We start from the raw sequence: 8,448 nt of genomic DNA, 5'->3' as shown, positions 1-8,448 counted from the left end.
GATCTCCTGAGCTCGTGATCCGCCCGTCTCGGCCTCCCAAAGTGCTGGGATTACAGGCTTGAGCCACCGCGCCCGGCCAACACCATGTTTCTGTAAACATCAACTAGTCAATCAATTTTTGGATAAAATGATTACTCACCCTTCTTGCCTCTTTGGAGATTCAGCTACTAATGAGTGGCTATGAAGACTGGCTGCAAGTAGAAAACTAAGACAAAATTGTCTGTTGCTGTTGCAACCTATAGAGAGAGACAACCTCTGGTTTGGAGGTAAGTTATTGCAAAAACAAGAACAGTGTTTCAACTGTAAGCCAGACTTGGACTGATCGGTTAAATCAGTTTGAAAATGAGATTTTTTTTTTCCTCATTTGAGAGTGACTTTGAATACTGGAAATGAAATTTATTTATCTATTCACTGGAATGTAGTAGGAACAAAATAAAAGCCGTGAGACCAAAAGAGCAGTTCTGCATGCAAAGGCAATTGAACAAAAACTGAATTTGCCCAGCCCTTATGAATTACTTTTTGTCAGTGTGCAGTTTTTTATGACATTACAAAGTACTTGGACACTGTGTCATCTGCTTTAGCTAATTAAAGCTCATTACAGAGTAAATAGCAGATTGTGTGTTCTTTAGTATAGAATTCATATTAAACAAATCCTTGACTGTGGTTCCCTAGTGGTAACTCAGGTCCATTTGATTCAGTTACCCGTGAACAAGTTGGACTGTGTGCTACATACTGTGCCAGGGACCCTTTATACAACAATATCATGTGAGGAGAACATTATGACAAATTTGGAAAACTAAAAAAAAGCTAAATAATCTCCTGGGATCTGAAACATATAATTTGCCAAAGGAATGCACAGTCAGAAAGAGACCATCTTAGGGAATATCCTTATGTGCTTGCATTAGCTTTGGTGACTATTTTGAATATTTGCTTTTCTGTCATTAGGTCGTAGTAACTTTCCTTTTCCTCTTTTATGTTAATAGGCTTGCTCAAATGTTAAAATAGTTTTAGTCAAGAAAAACTCAGCCATGTTAAGTTTTCAAACTAGGAACACAGTGGCACCTTATTAAAATCCTATCTTTTATACTTACTGTAAATGATGAGTTAAGGGGTGCAGCACACCAACATGGCACATGTACACATATGTAACAAACCTGCACGTTGTGTACATGTACCCTAGAACTTAAAGTATAATAATAATAATAAGAATAAAGGCTTCAAAAAAAAAGACAAGGTTTTACATCCAATAAAACCGTCAAGTATAAGAGGACACAATAAACTTATCAACATGAAAAAAACCCTATCTTTTTTATGAAATAGATTGACTTCGATAAAAGGTAATTTTATAAATTTTATAAATGGATAATTTTTCTTTTCTGCCACCTAATTCACTGGCATCCAAAGGGTTGGAGTGACTGTGATAAAATGTATCAGAATTTTTTAAAAATGAAAATAGTACCATTCATTAGAACATTGTGTGCAATCTGACTAAGTAAGCTACATATCCCTGACCTCATGGAAGGATGATAATGACTAGTTCAGGGATATAAAAAAACTCTTAACAGAATGAAAAGTCATAAAAGACAAGCATGAAGGAAACCACTAACAATAGGAACCATTCCTGTGCTAAGTGAGTTACACACATCATTTCATTTAATCTTATGCACAAGTACATGGTATAGATGTTGTCCATATCTTCATTCTACTGATGACGACGGTGATCAGAGACATGTCCAGGTCACCTAGTTAATAAGGGGCAGAGATGGCATTTGAACCAAGCCTCCTCCAAAGTCTGTGAGCGTGACAATATTATGAAATATGCTTGATAGTGTATCTTGTAGCACAGAGGTAGCTCATGAAACAATGATATTTGCAGAGAGCAGATTTTTACAGGTGTGCATATAATCTCTATTATTCAAAGAACTCCACATTGCAATATGCTCTTTGGGGTCTCAAGTAGTTAATATCTTAGTCAAGAAAATCTGAAAAATTCTAGAAAATGTAAATTTTATAAAAAGTTACAGAATGATAGGAGGAATTAGAATAGGGAAATCAGATTGGGTTTGAAGTGATCCTGAGGAGAGTAATTATGTCTTGAAATTGAGAAGATGGACCTGAGATTCAGAGCAAAGTACCTCATAAGGTTAGGTGGAGGAAGTATTCTGAAGATAAAAGGCTCCTTGAACCTGAAAACGGAAAAGAATAATAGCCAAAATTTACTGAGCCGTAATTTTATTCCAGGAACTTTCTTAGATCATAAAAACATTAAAATGTTTAGTGGAAAAAAAGTGACATGGAATTGGATGTTAGACCCTAAGCCAGGTCAAAGAATAGCCTAGAGCTTGTTGGTAGGAAATGAGACAGACATAGTACTGCAAGCACTATTGATACTAAATAAATTATCTTAAGTATTGGGAATGTGACTATAAAGTACCTGTTCATCCTCAGCAATTACCATTTAGTGTGTGATACTGAACAAGTCAGAACAATTTTCAAACATATGTGGTTATGTCCTACAGTAATGGATGTCATTAATGTAGTGTGCTATTGGAAAGATGAAAGGAGAAAGGCTAGGAATCCACAAACAAGAACTCTTTAGCTTAAATATTATTTTATTAATAGGAAATACATTCACAAGGTTCAAAATTTTAAAAATATACTAAAGGATATGATGTTAACATTCCCACCCCAATTAATAAGCTATATATTCCCTTTTGTGGGGATAACAAGCTATTGTTTATTTTTCTAGAGATACTCTATGTGTGAGCAAAAATACGTGCATGTATATATACACAAACACATATACATATATAATCTTTTTTACACAAATGGTAGTGTGCCATATACACTGTTTGACGATTACTTTTCCATTTAATGTTTCTTGAAGATCTTTCCCCATCAGTACACAAAACATCCTTACTGCTTTTGACAGCAGTATAGTGTTGCATTTTTTCTATGTTTTCTTCTTGTGGAAATTTAAATTGTTTGCTACATCTGCTGTTACAAATAATACTTTAATGAATCCACTTGTACTAAAATCACTTTGACATGTGCCAGTATATCTGTATGATAATTACTGAGAAGTAAGTCTGTGGTCAAATGTTATATGTATGTATTAGTTATTTTGATAAATATTGCCACAGAGTGGGAGGTATTAGGGAATTTCTGCTTGAAAGTTCCCTGGGATTTTGGTCACTGGTTTCTTAAATATTCTTTTCAGCTAATAAAGTATCAAATAGGATAAAGATATGTCAATTAATGATAACAGGCATAATTTGTGTGTATACTGTATATATAATAATTCATATATTTATGTTACATATAACATATTTTCTATATATAAAATATATAACTATGTGTTGCATTTTGTATATAACTATCTTTATTATTTCCTTAAGCTACATCCCAGACACAGAATGTGTAGGTCAAAATTCACAGACTTGCCTGCGAGATAAAAGGAAGACATTTGATAATCTATAGGGATTGATCTGAGTATATATTACGCACATTCTCATCTGAGGAAAATTTCTGCAAATATACTATAATCAAACACAAAACAATAAATACAATCCTCAAGGATCAATGATGATCAATGAATAGATGTATAGACAGGTAGACACATGGACTATCCAAGCTTGTATAATCTTAAGCCTGAAAAGGAACTCTCAAAAAGGCAGATTGTAAGGACTTTGTAAGTATTCTACCAGTGAAACCTAGGAATTAGGAGATTAGGATAAAAGTGGGGGAGTAAAAGTATTCTGAGTTTTGGCTTCATTTCCGTTTCAGGGATAATTAAGGTGATTAGAGCACACCCTACTGGAGAAAACAGTTTATGGCCTTAGAAGTTAAATTACGAGACGAGAGAAAAAGAAGGCAATCACTTACTGAATGAAAAAAATGAGCAGTGTTCAAGTTAATGAAAACAAATAGTGAATGACAACTTCATCAATTAGCGAAAATAAAAAAGTGGGAAAAAGAGAATGCAATAATTCAAATAATAAAAATAAAGCACGATGGAAAGAATAAGATGTGGTACATTAATAATTAAGTTAAAGTACATAGAATAGTCTGAATATTCTCATAAATGACTCCAACATTTAAAAAGTAGTTAAAACGTACTCAGATATTTGTTATTTAAAAGTAGTATACTTTAAATAAAGTAAAAAAGAGAAGTTAAAAATAAGAAGTTGTACAAAGAGATAGTAGACAAAAGCAAACTAAAAGAAAGCGGGAGTGTAATATCAATACCATAAAAGTAGAATTAAACTTTAAAGTGTCAAATAGATTAAAGATACATCATTTACAATAAGTTATAATTAATTTTTGAAGATATATTAAGCATAAATCTATCTACACTAAACAACATAGAAACTAAGCCTATATAACAAAAGGATCCTAGGTATACAAGAATTTGATAACAATATTTACATAGAATTCATTAAATCTAGGTGGCAGAAAATAGGTTATTTCAAAGATTTTAATAATATAGTTAATAAATTTTACATGTATACATGTTTTGTCCATGTATTTAAAACTATATATCTTCCCAAAGAGAAATCACATTTTTTTTGTTAACATTTACAACATATATCATGTAATTGGCTGCACAAAAGTTCATAACTAGAGAATTATAGGTCAGGTTTTCTATTAAAATAAAATGGGCCCAGGCGTGGTAGCTCATGCCTCTGACCCCAGCACTTTGAGAGGCTGAGGTGGGCGGATCACTTGAGTTCAGGAGTGCAAGTCCAGCAAGGGCAACATGGAGAAACCCTGTCTCTACCAAAAACACAAAAATTAGCCAGGCATGGTGGTGCATGCTTGTAGTCCCAGCTACTCAGAAGGCTGAGACAGGAGAATCACTTGAACCAGGGAGATAGAGGCTACAGTGAGTCAAGATGGCGCCACTGCACCCTAGACTGAATGACAGAGTGACACTTTGTCTCAGAAAAAAATAAAAATAAATAAACAAATAAAATAAAAAGGGAAATCAATAATAAAGATAGAATGAAAATACCTAATCACTAAATAATGAAGAAAGATGCTTGGATTTAAGAGGAACTAAACAGAAAAATGAAAATAATTATCTAGAAGCCAGTAAAAAAATTCTCATAAAATACTAAGTCTATAATAAAACAAAAAGTTCTCCAAGTGCCTTCATTAGAGCAAGAAATAGAGGAGTAAGGAGGAGGAAAGAGGAATTTTTCTTATTTCAAGAAATTAGAAAAATAGTATTAGAACATAGAAAATAGAAATTAGAAATCAGAAAATTAGAAAAATAGATCCAAATAAACAAGAAACTTATGAAGACAGAAACTTAATGAAATGCAAAAAGTCAAGAGGATAAATCTATCCTAAAGCTGTTTTTTTTTTTTTTAAAGACCTGTAATATAGGAAAACCCCTTGGGAGTCGAATAAAGGAAAAAAAGAAAGTCAAACAGGCATCATAATGAAAATGAAAACTTTTCATGTAAGGAGGATGCAAGAATTATAAAGATCAAATGCAACTCTGTGACAAAGCATTTGTTACAGAAATGAGTACTTTTCTAGCAAAATATAAAGTATCAAAATCAACTGCTATCAAATTACCATATTGAAATCTTCTTTTTGAACAATCACAGTTTTTATCTGATATTTCTTTTGAAATATTAATACTGTTAATTAGATTGCAAGGTATTCTAGTCCGTGAGCCAAATTCTCTTTGCAAAATGAGTATTTGAGCTTGAATTCTGAAGCCATACTGCTTGGGTTTAAGTCCTGACTCTTTCATTTATTTGGCTGTATGAAACTGACCTTAAGAAAATTATTTAACTTTTCTGTGCCTTATTTTCCGCTGTACGCAATAGGCTTGGTGATACTAATAGTAACAGTAATTACCTCATAGGCTTGCTATTGAGACTCCATTATGTAATGAACAAAGAAAACAATTAATAGAGGATTGGCACAGAGTAAGAAATGTAGCAATTATTTTGCCTTTGATTTTGTCCATTCATTCAACAAATGTTTTTCAACATTTGCCTTAGTGTCTGTTCTATTCTACCTACAGAGGCTGTGGAAGTAAGCAAGAATCAGTACCAGCCCTAATGAAGTTTACATTTTACTGGGAAAGAGAGACAATATATGTGACATAGTATAATTTCAAGGAGTGATAAGAGCATTGATCTATTGTGTGGTGATTTATAGCCAATAAAAATAGTTTAGTGTTCAGTTATATATAATACAATGCTCATTTCTATTATAACCTTCAGCTTACATATGTGATGACAAATATGACAAAAAGTTCAGGCTTCAACAAGAAGATTTAGGTTTGAATCTCAGCTCTGCTATATGCTATTTACCTTTGATCAAGTTTACTTAACATACCCACTTTGATTTATTCATCTGTAAAATATGGATACTAATACCTCTCTCCTAGAACTGTGATGAGATTAAATGAATTAAATGGCTGTAGCATGAAACATGTTTTATCTTCCCTTCCCTCTCTCCATTCACTCATTCATTCATTCCCTTCCCTCTTTCCATTCATAATTCCCTCTTTTCTGTCCACTTTTCTTTATGCTCTTTCTTCTTTGTTTGGTCTTTTCCTTTTTTATTTTTCTTTTTCCTTGGGAATTATGACATATATTCATTGATACATGCTTGAAAGTAATCAGAGTAAGATAAATATTTGTCTTAACATGCTCTGTCTTACGGGTTAAAGAGAGAGTAAAATGGAATGGGAAAACCACACCATTTTGGTGGAATTTTTTCTGAAGGGACTTTCTGGTTACCCAAGGCTTGAGCTACTCTTGTTTGTGCTAATCTTCATAATGTATGTGGTCATCTTCTGGGAAATGGTACTCTCATTTTAATCAACATCTTGGACCCTCACCTTCACACCCCTATGTACTTCTTTCTGGGGAACCTCTCCTTCTTAGACATCTGCTACACCACCACCTCTATTCCCTCCACCTTGGTGAGCTTGCTTTCAGAAAGAAAGACCATTTCCCTTTTTGGCTGTGCAGGGCAGATGTTCCTTGGCTTGGCCATGGGAACAACAGAGTGTGTGCTCCTGGACATGACAGCCTTTGACCGCTATGTGGCTATCTGCAACCCTCTGAGATATCCCATGATCATGAGCAAGGATGCCTATGTGTCCATGGCAGCCGGGTCCTGGATCATAGGAGCTGTCAATTCTGCAGTACAAATAGTGTTTGTGGTACAGTTGCCTTTCTGCAGGAATAACATCATCAATCATTTCACGTGTGAAATTCTGGCTGTCATGAAATTGGCCTGTGCTGACATCTCAGGCAATGAGTTCATCATGCTTATGGCCACAACACTGTTCATACGGACACCTTTGTTATTAATCATTGTCTCTTACGCGTTAATCTTTGTATCTTCCAAATTAGCTCTTCTGAGAGAACAAGCAAAGCTTTCTCTACCTGCTCAGCCCATCTGACTGTGGTCATAATATCCTATGGGACCATCCTCTTCATGTACCTGAAGCCCAAGTCTAAAAAGACACTTAATTCAGACGACTTGGAAGCTATCCATGTTCTGTGGGGTAATGACTCCCATGTTGAATCCTTTAATCTACAGTCTTAGAAACAAGGATGTGAAGAAGGCAGTGAAACACCTACTGAACAGAAGGTTCTTTAGCAAGTGAGTGCAAAATATACTGGAGTGTGAACACACTTGATATTGTTGAAACTTCAGAATTATGTTAGAATTTTGGATACTTTTACTGTTTTTCTGCATTTTCATATGTTATGTTAAAATAATGAGATACAGCATTTCAAAATTATTGCATGTTCACTCTGGAGAATTTGCAAGATACAGAGCAGTAGAATGAAGAAGAAAGAGGGGTTACCTATTACTCTAATAGTGGGAAATGGCCCCTTTTCAACATTTTGAACAGTATCTTTCATATTATGGTTTTTTTTTAATGCATTGGAATTGGTTGCGATGTGCCTTTTTATGTTCACTTTTTTGCATAACATTATTTCATAGGCAACATTTAATTGAATCTTTCAAAATAAATAAGGCCATCTGTTGAGAAAAAACAAAATGGAAAAAACCCCAACATACTGCACTCACATTTTCCAGTGACAAGCCTTGTGTTATAGTTTCACATTAATCTCCAGATCCTGTTAAGTCATTAAATACTATTTTCTTTTTCTGTATTACATTTTTTTTCATGTGTGAAGCTGAGTATTTGGGACTATCAAGGGAGTAGATAGAGTTTAAAAGCAGGGCCTATGCAATCAATCAGGATATCTTGCTTTATGGTCTTTCTTTGCTTTAACTTATATGTTGGCTTTTGCATAAAGAACATTTTGTAAAATTAAAAATGGGTTTGAAAATCAGTCTACTGGTCCACATAATAATGTGGACTAGTTTTGGGTTGAATGGAGTGTCCTATCAATGCCCATTTAGAAGATGCCAGATTTCTTTGCTATACCGAGGGAA

At 34.0% G+C, this 8,448-nt stretch overlaps 1 pseudogene; it reads left to right on the top strand.

Moving 5' to 3' along the window:
* The first annotated feature begins 6,707 nt into the window (after positions 1 to 6,707).
* On the top strand, positions 6,708 to 7,645 carry LOC105516142 (annotated as a pseudogene).
* The last annotated feature ends 803 nt before the right edge of the window (positions 7,646 to 8,448 follow it).

Source organism: Colobus angolensis, unplaced genomic scaffold (genome assembly GCF_000951035.1).
Source record: "Colobus angolensis palliatus isolate OR3802 unplaced genomic scaffold, Cang.pa_1.0 Scaffold276, whole genome shotgun sequence".
In the NCBI taxonomy this organism is placed as follows: domain Eukaryota; kingdom Metazoa; phylum Chordata; class Mammalia; order Primates; family Cercopithecidae; genus Colobus; species Colobus angolensis.
The sequence above is the reverse complement of the archived record's forward strand: the minus strand, read 5'-3'. Positions and strand labels throughout refer to the sequence as shown.